This window comes from Narcine bancroftii, chromosome 7, assembly GCF_036971445.1.
Source record: "Narcine bancroftii isolate sNarBan1 chromosome 7, sNarBan1.hap1, whole genome shotgun sequence".
NCBI classification, from domain to species: Eukaryota; Metazoa; Chordata; class Chondrichthyes; order Torpediniformes; family Narcinidae; genus Narcine; species Narcine bancroftii.
In genome coordinates, this window is record NC_091475.1 from 190,264,864 (window position 1) to 190,281,640 (window position 16,777).

The following is a 16,777-nucleotide window of genomic DNA, read 5'->3' on the forward strand; positions in this document are numbered from 1 at the left end:
TTACTCTTTCCAACTTGTGTTGAAAATCTTGCAAAAAGGCATTTGAAAAGCTCAACTTACATGAACTTATTGCAACTCAAAAATTTATGCTACACATCTCCACTTTATTTTAGTTCCCCTTTGCACAGGACCAATCAAAGAACAGATAATGAATCCACAAGCTCTAACCAGTCCTAAATCTGCCACTCATATCTACATGGAACTAGCACCACTTTTAAAGTATCTAAAAGCATTTTACAGTCAATTCTGTAGTCTTGAAGTGTATTCACTATTCTAATAAAGATGTGAAGGAGTTAATTTGCACATAGCAATCTCTAAAAAAATGTAGTGTGCTATAGTAATACAGAGTGTGGGATAAATATTGGCCCGAAACACGAGGGATAACTCTTGGATTCTTTAACATACAAAAATGTATCTGAATTAAGAGCAATCTACCTCTCAGGCCTGTTCCACCATTGAATAAGAAGATGGCAGATCCAACTGTAGCCTCCATCATTTCTGTCTTCCTGTCAGAGTTTTCACCCACTGAGATTATTTAATTGAGAAATTGAATGGGGCATCATTTTAACCCTCTTCTGAAAAATACTGTCTCCAATGACGCAGCACCCCTTCATCCGAGAGTCATCCGAGAGTCATCCGAGAGTTTTATTCCAAAGCCACAGAAGCAAAAGCATTTCCAGCTGGTTGACCGAACAAATTTAATTATCTCTTAATATGGAACAACTACAATTTGATGAATTACAATGAAGTCTAAAATACAGTACCATAAATGTGGTGGTGCACCACCGGCCTACTACCTCTGTACCTGCAGGGGTGTAAGGGGACAGGACAACACCTGGCCGGCTGTCAATCAGTCGGCCTGAAGGGATCAAGCCCCCAACAGGGTGTCAATCACCCTCCGGGATATAAGCCTGCACCAGCCTCCCAAAGCTCACTCAGAGTTACTGCAGCTACACCCAGCCTGGCTCTGTGGAAGTCTTTGTGGATTAAAGCCTTTTGTACAGTCTTTATCTTGTGTGTGTCTGATGCTGGCTAACAGAGCACCACAATTCAATTCACAAAATTTTCCCACAGCTGCCATGGAAAAACTCCTGAGCGCAGGGAGCTTCGAAGTCAACCCACGCCACACGGAAGACCAGACACGCTTCGAGATCTGGCAGCACGCGGTTGAGGCAATCATTGAGGCACTCGAAGGCGACATCCTGGACTCCGATCGGAAAAGGTTGGTCCTACTCCAGTCAAAGCTGGGTCCCCACATCTTCCAGGCAATCAAAGGCTGCTCCACGTACAAGAATGCAATGGACACTCGAGAACTTGTACAAGCTCCCCCATGAATGCAGTCTGTGCAAGGTACCTCCTCAACACCCAAGCCCAGCAACCCGGGGAGACGGCTGAGTCTTACCTAGGACACTTGCGAGAGTTGGCCCGACCGTGTCTGGCTGAACCCGGGGTAGGTGCAGAGGAGGTTGAGAGGCTGATCCGGGACACCTTCATCCTAGTGCTACACTCAAGGGCCATCCGGCAGAAGCTGCTGGAAGACAACATCTATGCCCTAACCAGGACTGTGAAAGTGGTCCAAACCCTGGAAGCAGCAGCCCTGCACATCGAAGCCTTCGATTCCAGGTTCCTCCAGGCTCCTTCATGGCCCTCTCACACTGCAGCTGGGGAGGAGAACGTCGCTGCGGCAGGTGCCCTGCACCCCTGTAAGTACTGTGGGTCCTGGTGTGGGTCAGATCGATGATCGCGCCAAAACTGCCCAGCTAGGAACCAGTATTGTTCCCGATGCGGCAAGAAAGGCCACTTTGAAAAGTGTGCCTCTCAAAACCAGCCGGCAGCTCAGCGGCCTTCTATGACCTCCCCACCTACCCCGAGGACCCCCACACGTGGGCATGCTGGGGGGCGCCATTGTCCCCGTGACGACTTCTGCCTTCCCCGACTTCGACGGTGCAATATCCAGCCCCACCAGCGACTGTCACAGTGTGTGACCCAAGCACCTGCACCAGCCCCCGCCCTCGCCAGTGCCGCTCGCCAAGAACTACAGTGACGCCACTTCCGGCTCCCGGCGTGACATCACTTCCGGCTGAAGTAATGACATCACTGCCACCAGTGTAACGAACATGGCTGGGGAAGGAGGCCAGCCACGCAGCGGGCCCCCATGTGCTGCTGCCATCTTGGGCCAGGTAGCAGCCGACATGGAGGGCCCCCAACGACGTTGAGAACAACGTGATCAACACGGGTGATGGCCAGGCCACCCTACCAACACTCCCCACGCCTCCAGGTGCCATCGGCTACCGCACGCCGCACCCCACAACCGATGTCGATGTGGTCAACACAGGCGATGACCAGGCCACCCTACCGATGCTCCCCATGTCTCCGGAAGCCATAAATTGATGCGTACAGCCAGAGAACGATGACTCCAATTCTGAGACGGTCCTGGCCACCATCACGCTGACCAGGGACATCTCTTATGACCTCGGGCGCTCAATGATGTACATGCAAGTCAACGGGCAGGTAATGAAGTGCCTGTCCGACAATGGCAGCACCAAGCGCTTCATTCACCCAAGCATGGCCCACTCCCTAAGATTAAAATTCCATCCCACCACCTGCTCGATTGCCCTCGCCGCCAAGGATAAGACTGTTGGTACCCTCAGGTGCTGCTCGGCCGATATAACTGTGGGAGGGGAGACTTACACAGGGTTCAGGCTCCTGGTCATGCCCAAAGTCTGCCCCCATCCTCCTGGGCCTAGATTTCCAGTGCCACCTGTAGAGTGTCACCCTTGCCTTCAAGGGGCCCCAACCTCCACTCACATTGCACAGCACGCCAAGCTACCAGCCCCAGCTAACCTGCGGCCTCTCTACACTGCGCATCACCCCATCGGCGCTATTCCCACATCTTGTGCTAGGCTGCAAGCTGATTGCTGCCAGAAGTAGGCGCTATTGTCCCACAATCAGAGACTTCATCAAGGAGGAGGTGCGGCGACTCCCGCGGAAGGCATCATAGAGCCCAGTAGCAGCCCTTGGAGAGCCCAAGTCCCGGTGGTCAATGGGGGAAGTAAGCAGAGGATGGTCATGCCGAGGATCGTCGACATGGTCAATGAGATAGCCCACTACTGGGTTTTCTCCACAATTGACCTGAAGTCGGTGTATCACCAAATCCCCATCCACCTGAAGGACAAGCCCTACACTGCCTTTGAGGCGGACGGGTGCCTGTACCAGTTCTGCTGAGTTCCCTTTGGGGTCACGAATGGGGTCTCCATTTTCTATCGGAAGATGGATTGATCGCATGATAGACTGGCACAAACTGAAGACAGCATTCCCGTATCTCTATAACATCACTATCTGGGCCGTGACCAGCAGGACCACGATGCTAACCTGGAAAAATTCTTCCAGATGGTCTGGGAGCTGAACCTCACTTACAACAAGGAGAAGTGTGTGTTTAGCACCATCCGCCTCACCATCCTGGGGTACATCATGGCCCATGGAGTCATCAGCCCAGATCCAGAAAGGATGTGCCCATTAATGGAGTTATTCCTACCCCCCCCACAGTAAAGGCCCTCTGCAGGTGCCTTGTCCTGTTCTCATATTACTCGCAGTGGGTCCCTCGCTTGTCAGAGAAGGTCCGCCCACTGACCCAAGCTACAACTTTTCCCCTCCCACCTGAGGCGCAGGCAGACTTCATCCGCAGCAGCCAAGACATCGCAGATGCCAAGATGCAGGCTGTGGATGAGGACTCCTCCTTCCAGGTGGAGAGCGATTCCTCTGAGGTGGCCCTCGCTGCTACCCTCAACCAAGGGGGGGCAGCCCGTCACTTTCTTCTCCAGGACCCTCTATGGCTCCGAGCTAGGGCACTCCGCCATTGAAAAGGAGGCCCAGGCGATGATGGAACCGGTCCGCCACTGGCACCACTACCTGGCCAGCAGGAGATTCACCCTCCTCACGGACCAGCGGGCCGTGGCATTCATGTTAAACACTACCCACAAGAGCAAGATCAAGAACAACAAGATCCTGCGCTGGAGAGTCGACCTGGCAACCTACAGCTACGATATCCAGTACCGTCCCGGGAAATTTATGACTCCCCCAATGCCCTCTCTCGTACCTGTATGTCTATGCACAACGACAGGCTGCAGCCATTGCATGAGTCCCTCTGCCATCCGGGTGTCATCAGGTTGCACCATTGCATTAAGTCCCGAAACCTGCCGTACACCAGCAGGGACGTCAGGGACATGACCGAGGCCTGGCAGGTCTGCGCAGAGTGTAAACCCCATTTCTTCTGCCCCCCCCCAGGCCCCAGGCCCATGTTGTAAAGGCTACTCTGCCTTTTGTGCGTCTCTGCATGGACTTCAAAGAGCCCCTGCCTTCCACGAACCGAAACGTCTACTTCCTCACGGTAGTGGACGAGTACTCACGCTTCCCTTTCGCTATTCCTTGTCCGGGCACCTCCACGGCCACTGTCATCAGGGTCCTGGGGCAGATTTTCACCATGTTTAGCTACCCCACCTTCATCCACAGCGACCGGGGGTCTAGTTTCATGAGTGACAAGCTGCGCCAGTAGCTGACGGCGAGGGTCATTGTGATCAGTCACACATCGAGCTATGACCCGAGAGGCAATGGGGAAGTGGAATGTGAGAACGGGGTGATCTGGAAGGCAGTCCTCCTGGCTCTCAGGTCGAAAGGGTGAACCGTTGAGTACTGGCAGGATGCCCTGCCCGAGGTGCTCCATGCCATTCGGTCACTGCTGTGCACAGCTACCAACGAGACCCCTCACGAACGTCTGTTCTTATTCCCCAGGAGGTCGGCGACTGGAATGTCCCTCCCAGCATGGCTCACGTCCATGGGACTGGTGCTTCTGCGTAAACACGTACAGACACACAAGGCCGAAACCCTGGTCAAGCAGGTCTTCCTCCTGCATGACCATAACTACGCCTACGTTAGGTTCAGCAGTGGCAGGAAGGACACCATCTCAACCAGGGACCTGGCACCAGCAGGAGCACCCACCACACCACCCCACCCTCCAACCCAGGACAACGCTGACCGGGCATACATCCTCGACCCCAGGCAGCTATGGGGCACGCAGGACCTCCTTGACCACCAGGGGCCCGCTTCATCCTTGGGAGATGAACCCGCCCCCCCACCCATCCAATATGACCCTCATATGTCGACCCCGGCTCCCCGGCCACCCTTCTGTGCAGCACCACACCAGCCACACAGACCCCTACCGCCAGCTCCCCCCCACTTCCCCTCCAACCAGTGACCAGGAGCCAGTGCTATGACGGTCACAGAGACCCTGGCGGCCGCTGGATTGTCTCAACCTGTATATATATATATATATATATAGTGGGTGCGATTCCTTGTTACTGCCCCCCCCGGAACAATTTTAAAGAAGGGGGTGAATGTGGTGGTATACCACCGGCCTACTGCAGGGGGCAACCTCTGTACCTGCAGTACTGTAAGGGGACAGGACAACACCTTGCCGGCTGTCAATCAGTCGCCCTGAAGGGATCAAGCCCCACCCGGTCGGGTGTCAATCAATCACCCTCTAGGATATATGCCTGTGCCGGCCTCCTGAAGCTCACTCAGAGTTATTGCAGCTACAGCCAGCCTGGCCCTGTGGAAGTCTTTGTGGATTAAAGCCTGTTGTACAGTCTTTACCTTGTATGTGTCTGATTCTGGCTAACAGCGCACCACAATAATGAAATGCCAATTTTAATGCACAGCCCTTGAAGCTAACCACTACAATCTTCAAGCCTTTCTGTTGTTAATATGTGTGAAGTTGTTATTCCAGGCTAAATTAATATCACATCCTTTGCCTTCTTGAGGACCCCTTTCACGGGTCCTTGAGACCCTCCCCCCCCCCCCCCCCCCCCACTTTCTTAAGCTCTCAGGTTCTGTATTTCTTGTAATAATTATTTGGATTACACTACTTTTTGAGAAATTCAATTCTGAAAAGTTTAAAGGTTTTTAAAGGGCATTATAAAATCAGAAGATAATTTCTATTATTTGATTCACATAATTTTTCTTTCATTTACCAATTAGACTTAATGGAAGTGTATGCCTAGAACATAGAACAGTACAGCTCAGGAACAGACCCCTTGCTTCACCATTTCTGTTCAAACCATGATTCCAATCTAACTAATCCCATTTGCCAGCACATGGTCTGTATCCCTCTCTTGTTCATGATTCTGCCTCTTAGATCTTGTTATCATATCTACTTTCACCTCATCCAGCAGCGTGTTCAAGGCCCCTACATTCAGTATTTAAAAAATTGTCCCACATCTCTCTTTCAGATGTTCTCCCTCTCAACTTAACCTCTGCCCTCTAGTATTTAACATTTCCGCTCTGGAGTTTAAAAAAAACTCTAGCTAACCTATATATGCATCTCATCATTTTATAAACTCAGCCTCTATTGCTTCAGACCAACAGTCCAAGTTTGTCCAAACTGGACATTGAACAAAGCATAAGCTAATTTCTCTGCAAGCCAGAAATATCAGTTTTCTAGAGCTATCCATATCATACACTCGCAATAATTCATTGAATAATCACACTAACATTATCTACCAATAAACTAATCGAAAATATAAACTGTGTTCAGTCATTAATGAATATCATGAGACATTTTATTATTCTTATTACTAGCTTGAAAAATGCTTTATAACTGCATCAGAAAGTTTGCATAAAATTGGATTTCCACAAATCAGGTGATTGGTTATCAGGGGAGCCTCTGGACTCTAAATGTGATCCAGCCAAAGTTTTATAAATCTGCAACATAGCTTCCCAACTTTTACACCCAGCGATTAAAGTAAACTTGGTCTATGTCTTCTTTACTATCTTAGTCATTTATCCACTCAAAACCTGACAAGATATAAAATGAATGATTTTCTGTAACATTCCAACATTATTACCAAAAATATGGAAGTAATGCACAAATAATTGTATAGTGATGTCTGTTGCCTTGTATTTAATTCTACTTGAATTATTAATTACTGTCTGGTTACCTGAGGCTTTAACTTGTTGCCTGTTCCCTTCTTCTGGCCTGCTGGAAAGAGTTCCCAAAATTTTGTGCCAATTTCCATTTAGCTTTCACATTCTGTTAATTGGAGGTATGTATTTGCATCTGAAAGGGAATGGACTACAGTCAGGTTTGTAATAAGCCGTGCCATCTCCTGCCAGTTCTATTCTGGACAGAGGACTCACGTTGATTAAAAGTACTCTCAGCTATTGATTCACTGGAGCTTTAATCAGCTTTCTGTCTCCAGTTCCAACAAAGAGGCTGCTGGAGGTTTCACTGTAGCCACAGCAAGTCTAGTTAGATGCAGATGTGGTAGCTTAAATGTCTGATCCAGAATCTATATCCCCAGGAGAACATAATAGGGGCCTGAGTGACGTGTTTGTGGTGCAGGAATTCTTCTGTGCTTTCTGCATTGGTTTGGAGTGCTATTGCCATGAAACCAAGAAAATACATTCAAAATGGTTATTGTTACAATGTGGGAAAGATTTGCTTTAAAAACATCCAATAAAGCAGGTTCAATGACAATTTGATTTAACCATTTGAAGGACATGACGTTCAAAAAATAGATTGAATTTTTGAAAAAACAATTTACGTTGTACCAGGATGGCAACAGACTGTAACATATTCTACAGTTTTTCATGGTTAATATGCTTGTAGGATGTACATATGAATCTACAAGTTTGCAAGAGCATTAATTTGGAGGTGAGGCTTTACAAAGGGAACAGTGAAAGTTTATCCACAGGGTTAAAGTGAGGTAATCATAAGGGGACTAAAAAAATCACTGCAGATGCTAGAAACCTGAAGTAAACACAGAAAATGATTGGAATACTCTGCAGTCCTGCTAGTGCCTGTGAAAACAGAATTAATGAATATTTATTATCTATCTACCTTTTTATTTTTTTTTAATTTAAGGAAAACTATTATATTCTTTTACAAGGCACCTGTTCAGCCGCAGTAAGTAAGGATTTCGACACGGGTTTGTGTGCAATGTATATGACCATAAACTCATTAGTAATTTCTTTAAATTTTTAAATGTAGACATACAGCATGGTAACAGGCCCTTTCGGCCCACGAGCCTGTGTTACCCAATTACACCTAATTCACCTACAACCCTGGTACATTTTTTGAACAGGTGAGAGGAACCAGAGCACCTTGAGGAATCCCACTCAAACACGGGGAGAACATACAAACTCCTTACAGACAGTACTGGATTCAAACCCCAGTCACTGGGACTGTAGCAGCATTGCATTAGCTGCTTTGCTAAACATGCCACCCTTCTCTCAGGTCAATAAGCTTTCATCAGAACTCAAGGTAACAGCAAGAAGTGAGCAGCAGGAGTAGATCACTTGGTCCCTCAAGCCTGATCTGCCCTAGGCCTCACCTCTTCTGTGTCAGTTCCCTTTGACCTTCAATACCTTGACCTTTCAAAAGTGTATCTATCTGAGAGTAAAATACCATACGGGAACTGGGAAAGGCCCTGGTATGGGGGAAGGTGAAGAACAGGAAACAAAAGGTAAAGAATCTATTTGTCATTTCTCACTTCTCGGCAGTTTTTTAAACCTTACTTGGCTTTACTGTCTGGTGTAAGTAATATCCACTATCATTAACGAAACAAACACATGAACATAAGTTGGGGGTCAAAGGAGACCACTCTGCCTCTCATGCACACTTCATCATTCAATAAGATCATGGGTGATCTGATGGTAACCTCAACTATCCATCCCTATCCACAAATGGCAAACGTTCATTCCTTTGCAAATTAGGAACCTATCTAATTTTGCCTTAATAATACTCAGAGATTTTGCTTAAATCACCCTTTGAAGAGAAGAGTTTCATAGACCCATGACCCAAGATAAGAAATAATTTTGCCTATTCTGTCTTAAATGAGTGACTCCTATTTGTAAACACCAAGTTTGGTTTTATATTCCTCCTCAAGATGAAACATGATCCCTGTATCCATTCTGACAAATTATTGGGGGATCTGAAGTGAAGAGGATGAGCAAATTGAAGTTCTTGGCAGTTCCTATCTCAGAGGATCTTTCCGAGACCCAACACATCAATAGCATCAAGAAGAAAGCACGTCAGCATCTCTACTTCCTCGGGAGTTTGTGGAGGTCTGGTATGACACCAAAAATCCTGGCAAATTTCTACAATGATGTGGTGGAAAGTGGGTTGACCAGCTGCATCATGGTCTGGTATGGGAATATCAATACCCCTGAGTGTAAAGCCCTCCATAGAGCAGCAGCAATCATCAAAGAACCCCACCACCCAGCACACGCTCCATTCACACTGCTGCCACCAGGAAAGAGGTATAGGTGCCACACAACTCGCACCAGCAGGTTCAAGAACAGCTGCTACCCTCCACTATCAGACTCCTCAATGACAAACTTAGTAAGAGACTCATTTAAGAACTCTTAGTTCTGCACTTTATTGATTTTCTTTTTGCTCTATCTCTATTGCAGTTTGTTCGCATTGGTTATCTGTTTGCAATTTTTTGGTTTGTTTACACATTTTACGTTGTGTACAGTTCATTTTTGCACTATCAATTAGTGGTAATTCTGCTACACCCATAGGAAAAATGAATTTCAGGGTTGTATGTGATGTCGTGTATGTACTCTGACAATAAATCTGAAATCTGGACTCTGAATTGTTTTCAATCATTAGCCTTTTGCTTAAATAAGAATGTGGCTTCACCAGTATTCTATATAATCGAAACATAACCTCCATTCTTTCATATTCCCTGGCCACATGCCTGTAAATTAATTGCATCGAACTTACTTGCCAACTCTTCATTTCCCTCCACTCCTCTCTCTCACTTACAACGCCAACACTGGCATCTCCTTGCTCTATACCGGGGTGGCCAGACTTGGTTAACGCAAGAGCCGCACTCGATAAACTTCGGATGTTTGAGAGCCACAATCGCATGACCGCAAGCCACGTCCACTAACACTGCCACCGTGAGCACCGGCTGGTATGATTCCTGTCTCAGCCAACACATTTCCACAAGCCTTACATTATACGTCAAAGAGCCCTGGTTTGGCCACTCCTGCTCTCGACAGAACCATTAGTCCAGTACAGCAAATTGAAGGCATTTCACAGATTATCACACATAACCTTATCTGAGGCCACACAAGGAGTAATGAGGGCAATTGATCAAAAGTACTGGTGAAAAAGATTGATCTTAATGAGATTTAGAGAGATGGAGAGGCTTTGGGGGTTGAATTCCAGAACTTGTCCAACAGTGAAATGTTTGCATGAATGATAGGCAAGAACAGGGTGAAATGTAGCTGATCCCCAAGCATTTGCACTGCTACCCTGTCTCCGACTGTGACTGAGAAGAACAAGGGATTTTCTGGTTACAGAGGAAGGAATCCTGCAGCAGCTCCATGCAATTAACATTCAACCACACTCACTCAACAAAAGACAAACGGTAATTTTCTGGTTAGTTCATTCATACAATCTCTTCATTCTTTAAATTGAACAAGTTTTCACTGGTGTAACCCGTGATTTTTTTTCCCCACTGATAATGGATCGATTTAACTCATCTGATTAATTCATGTGTTCCTAAGGAAAGATGGAGAAGTGACACATTTAATACTCAAAGTTTGTGTGCTTATTACCAACTAGCATTAAAATGCCCTGGTGCATGCACATGCCCACACACTTACACAAATACACATTGGCAACACCTGATTGCTCAAAAAGATGCTTCTAATTTCAAGTAGTTAAGATGCTGAGGACGGATATGAAATATCCCACTCAAATATTGCTGCTGTCCATTTACCCTAGATGCAACTGATGAAATTAAGAAATCTCTTCTGCTTAAAGAACGAACAAAGGAATTCAACGCAGATATATTCAAATATTTTTCATAAGATTATTTTCCAGGAAATATTACAATTAACACCCAGATGTACATTTATTTTAACCCCACAAGACTTCCTGCACATTTTCAGCTGAACCTTTTTTATTCCGTACATGAAATACCATTGTGCAGTTTACTTGAATTTGTAATTTCCCAAATCGATTTGATCCCCCAAACACATTTTTGGGTGTTTATATTATTGGAAAAAATGTGCAGCTACTACATAAATTTAAATGTAAAATTTAACGTTGAGTGAGATAGTAAGGCCCTAGAGGGAGTGCAGAGGAAATCCATGATTGAAATGGTACAAACGACATGCTATTTGAACTAACTAGGTTGTGTGGAGGAGGCATGGCCTCCCTGCCTATTGCTGGTGGTCACATGGCCTCCCCATCTGAAACTCATTCGGAAGTCACATCACCTGTCAGTACGTGGTGTACTTTTTGCTTCACTCAAAATTACAAAGTTGTAGACAAAGTTACGGTTGCAGGTGGAGTGTAGTTAAAATTGGGCTCAGACCACTGGTCAGTGCACACCTTGTCATTGGTAGGTTCAAATCACTCAGCATCTTTATTGGCTAGAGCCCTATATTTAACATCAGCACAGAGGACATTCGCCTTCTCTCCCTTGTGGTGATAGACTTGGACAACGCTCCATGCCAGGTTGCTACCATAGATGTTGCTTGGAAGGTTGGTGGGTAAGGTGCGCACTGCACTGAAGCTGAGCCGTAGTATTGCTGTAGCTCAAATTGCTATAGATCAATACAGGCAGTAGAACCACCACTTTCAACTCATCAGGGGTCCAAGAGCGTGCGTTTGGCCCTGAGGGTACAGTGGAACCAGATTTACCTCCTCTCATTCAGCTTATTATGTGCAAATGTTTGCATTGACTGTGTGAATTAATAATTGTGAACTGTTTGACATTCTCCCCTGTTTGTTTCCTATCATAAATTTTCCCACATTCTTTATTAATTGTGCACATGTACTTTATTCCTGTTACAACTTTTTCCCACCCTCGTGTCCAGACTCATCTCTCTTTTAGCCTACTGAACCTGACACTTTCTCAACAAAATACTAGGTTAGCTAGGAGGACCAGGGCACAGGTGGGCTCATAGCAGATATTGTCTCATTTCCATTAACCATTGTCCAATGCTCACAGCAGCTTCAGCTAACCCTGGCCTCCCTCCATCACTGATATTCCCTTTTCCCTCCCACCTTTCCCCACTCAGTCTCCCTCTGCAACCTTCTTTACAATCTAAGACTGTTATTTTTCTCCCTTTCCCAGTTTTGATGATGGATCTTCAACCTAAAATGTTACCTGTTTCTTTTTCCACTGACACTGCCTAATCTGTTGACTGTGCCCAGTATTTTCTGTTCTGTTTTCAGGTCTCCCGCTTAGTTATTTTAATTTTCAGTTGCCATTGATGTTCACTTTGATTATTATTTTAATCTTCCAGAGGTTTGTTCCTAAACATTTTGTTGTGTTATATAACCATATAACAATTATAGTACGGAAACAGCCCATATCGGCCCTTCTAGTCCGCGCCGATTTAAATGAAACTTCATTAGTCCCACCTACCCACTTCCTGCCCATAACCCTCCAACCCCCTTACATCCATGTACTCATCCAGCCTCCTATTAAATGACAAAATTTACCCTACTGCAACCACCTCTTCTGGAAGATCATTCCACTCAGCCACCACTCTCTGAGTGAAGAAGTTACCTCTTATGTTTCCTCTAAAGTTCTGCTCCATAACCCTTAACTTATGACCCTTCATCCCAATCTCCCCTACCCTCAAGGGGAAGAGCCTGTTCACATCTACTCTATCTATTCCCCTCATAATTTTATATACCTCTATCAAATCCCCCCTCAACCTTCTACGCTCCAATTAATAAAGAACCAGTCTACTCAATCTTTCTCCATATTCTAGATACTGCAATCCAGGCAACATTTTAGTAAATCTTCTCTGCACCCTCTCTACCTTATTGATATCCTTCCTATAATTTGGAGACAAGAACTGTACACAATATTCCAAACTTGGCCTCACCAAGTGTATCGGAATGATAATCTACAAAAGATGCATTGTCCATTTATGGAAGCTACTGTTCTTGATCTTCAAAATTACTCTGCTTGACTAATATCAGTCTTGGAGATTCTATCATTTCCTTTTGGTTCTGTTGCACAGTAGTTAAATATGGTTTTACTTCTGTATTTGAAACACGTTCCTCTACAAGCAGTCATTCTACTCAGAGATAGGACACAGGCCCACAATAGTCATTCACAGATCAGCTTGCATGGTCAGAGGGTCCTTGAAATGGGACATTAGAGAATTCTTTCAACTCTGCAGTAACCTGAGTTAATACTTGGTTGTTTTGGAAATGATTGTTTCCCTTGCCCTCTTACCACGCAAGGAAACTTCTCTGTGAAGGAAGAGGCCAAAGGAGACAAAACTGCTCACTCAATGAAACTCCATGTGGTAAAAATACGAATTACCTGGCAACTCCAGCTTTTATTCATTAACATTTAACAGTTCCCTACTACTGAAGTTTCCACAGTCGGAGTCAAGGGCCAAGATTTTGGAAATATCAGCACTGACAGGGGTGAATGGTGCAGAGAAATCTTTCATTCCTGCAAATGACTGGCAGCTACCTGATAGCATGAATAATGCAGTGGAAAAGTGAAGCAGAGAAAGATGGGGAGCACAGGGGGCACGTCGTTTCCACATCACTGCACTGAACCGAAGAGTTGCAATTGCTTCAATTTTATAAACCTGGAGTGGAGACCCTCTTCATCTGAGAGTGTAGTTTCCAACACCTAATGTGTGTTCTGTCCCACTTTTGAAGTTCATTTCTCTCAAGTTCAGTTCCAGCCCACCATTAAAGGAATAAGATCAAGTGAGGAGCAGCAGAGAGCATTACACAAACCTTTCCCACATCACCTCTGTGCCCTGACTACTGTTTTCATACATCACCATTACTCCCCATCCATTACTACTCCAACCATTTATCACCACTACCCCTTCCACCACCACTGTCCCCATCATCACCCCACTGTGTAAATGGATCTTTGATTTCCTCATCTACTGACCACAATCAGTGAGGATTGGTAAGATCATCTCCTCCACAATCTCCATCAGTATCAGAGCACCACAGGGTTGCGTTTGTAGCTGCCAACTCTACTCACTTTACATCTATGACTGTGTAGCTCGGTACAGCAATAACACCATCTACAAATTCGCTGATGACACCACGGTAGTGGGTTGTATAAAAAGAGGCGATGATTTAGCATAAAGGAGGGAGATTGAAAATTGGGCAGAATGGTGCACAAAACATTAACCTTGCACTTGATGTCACCAAAACCAAGGAGCTGCTTGTTGACTTTAGGAAGGGAAATCCAGAGGTATACAATCCAGTGATCATTAGGAGATCAGAGATGGAGAGGATGAACAAATTTAAATTCTTGGAAGTTACTATCTTGGAGGATCTTTGCTGGACCGAACACACTAATGGCATCGTGAAGAAACCATGTCAGCATTTCTACTTCCTCAGGAGTTTGCAGAGGTTTGGTATGACACCAGAAATGCTGGTAAATTTCAATAGATGTGTGGTGAAAAGTGTGTTGACTGTCTGCATCATGGTGTGGTATAGGGACATCAATACCCCCTGAGCTTAAAGCCCTGCAAAAGGTAGTGGACACAGCCCAGGACACCCCTTCTCACTTTCAGGAATGCTGCCATTGTAGAGCAGCAGAAATCAACAAGGGTTCACATCTCCCAGCACACGCGCTGATCTTGAGTTTTAGCGGCACTTCAAAAGAGTTTATAATATATGCAGGCATCTTCAATTTGCATATTGATTATAGACATAAATTTCCACTATTGCTTCCCCCATACATCAGCACTTGCCACACCCCTGCAATGGTCGGGCTCTTGACCACCCTAGTGGGTCTGTGAGCAGAAGTCATGTCAGGTTATCCCTCTCTCAGGATCTCTGGCCTGATGGCAATCAACATTTATGGCAGGTGCTTTCCAGCATCTGCTTGAGCCACCTGGAGGGGCTCATTGTTCTGGGCCAGAAATGATGTCAACTTCAATCATGGTCATACCCATCTGAATGGGAAGGTGCTAAAGTTTGCAGAGTTTCAACAAAAGAGCAACAGTTACTGCACTTCCTGAGAAGAATGAAACTGGCAAGGCTACCGACGTCCAATCTGCCAACCTTCTATAGGAGCTCTATCGAGAGCAACCTGGCCGGCTGCATCACAGTGTGGTATGGTTACTGCAGAGAAATGGATTGGGGGTCAATCAGAGGGACCATAAGAGTGGCAGAGAGGATCAGTGGCGTCTCCCTCCCTCTCTCACCCCTCAATCAACATGATCTAGCAGGACCCTTGTCTAAAGAGGGCGTGAGGAAGCATTGAGGTCCACTTTCACTCCGCACACAACATCTTTCATCTGCTTCTATCAGGAAAGAGCTACAGGAGTATCAGAGCCAGCACCACCAAGCTGAGGAACAGCTTCTTCCCACGGGCAGTGAGAACTGCTCACACTAACCATCAAAGACTCTGGTATTTATGAAACAATATGTGATAGTACAGATTCTATCACCAATGTGTATATGTACATATGGTAGTGTAGGATGACTGTGATCGGCTGAGAGTGTAGCCACACCTTCTGGCAGATCTTAAAGGATTGCTCCTAGCCAGACCAGGTCATTCTGGACTGGTCGGCCTACTTGTGATATGCTCCAGTCTTTTAGTTAATAAAAGCCTTGGTTTGGATCAACAAGTCTTTGGTTCTTTCGACGCACATTACACAATATTTATTTATTTATCTGTCTGTTTATTTATTTATTTATCTGTTATTTGTCTATTTATATGAATACATGTGTGGTGGAAAATGTGCTGGCTGGCTGCATCATGATCTATTATGGGGACACCAATACCCCTGAGTGTAAAGCCCTCCAAAAGGTAGCCCAGGACATCACAGGCAAAACCCTCCCCATTATTGAGTACATCTATAGAGAAGATCACAAGATCACAAGATAAAGGAACAGAAGCAGGCCACTAGGCCCATCGAGTCTGTTCCGTGACTCTACACTAAGATGAACTATGCTTACACCTAGTTCCAATTTCCAGCCTTTTCCCCATAATCCTTGATACCCTTACTAATGAGATGCTTATCCATTTCCTGTTTAAATACTCCCAATAACCTAGCCTCCACTGCTTTGTGCGGCAGTGAGTTCCACAGATCCACAACCCTCTGACTAAAGAAATTCTTCCTCCTCTCTGTTTTAATTGAATTTTAAGACTATGACCCCTTGTCCTTGATTCACCCATCAAGCGAAACATCTTATCCACATTCACTCTATCAAAACATTTCAATATTCGAAATGTCTCTATGAGATTCCCCCCTCACGCTCCTATACTCCAACGAATACAACCCAAGAGCTGCCAAATGCTCCTCATACACCAGCCTCTGAATTCCAGGAATCATCCTAGTAAATCTCCTCTACACCCTCTCCAACAACATCACATCTTTTCTAAGATAGGGGGCCCAAAACTGTCCAAATGAGGTCTTACCAGAGCCCCATAGAGTCTCATTAACATCTCTCTACTCTTAAACAATATACCTCTTGAAATGAATGCTTACATAGCATTTTCCTTCTTCACAACCAATCCCACCTGGGCATTAACTTTTAGATGACTCTGCACAAGGACGCCCAGGTCTCTTTGCACCTCCGAGGATTGAATTTTCTCCACATGCAGATAGTTCTCTGCCTGTTTAATTCCACTGTCAAAATGTAGAACTGAACGCTTCTCAAAATTGTACTGCATCTGCCATATTTTTGCCCAGTCTCCCCATCTGTCTATATCCTCTGCAATTTTATGGGTTTCTTCAACATTTC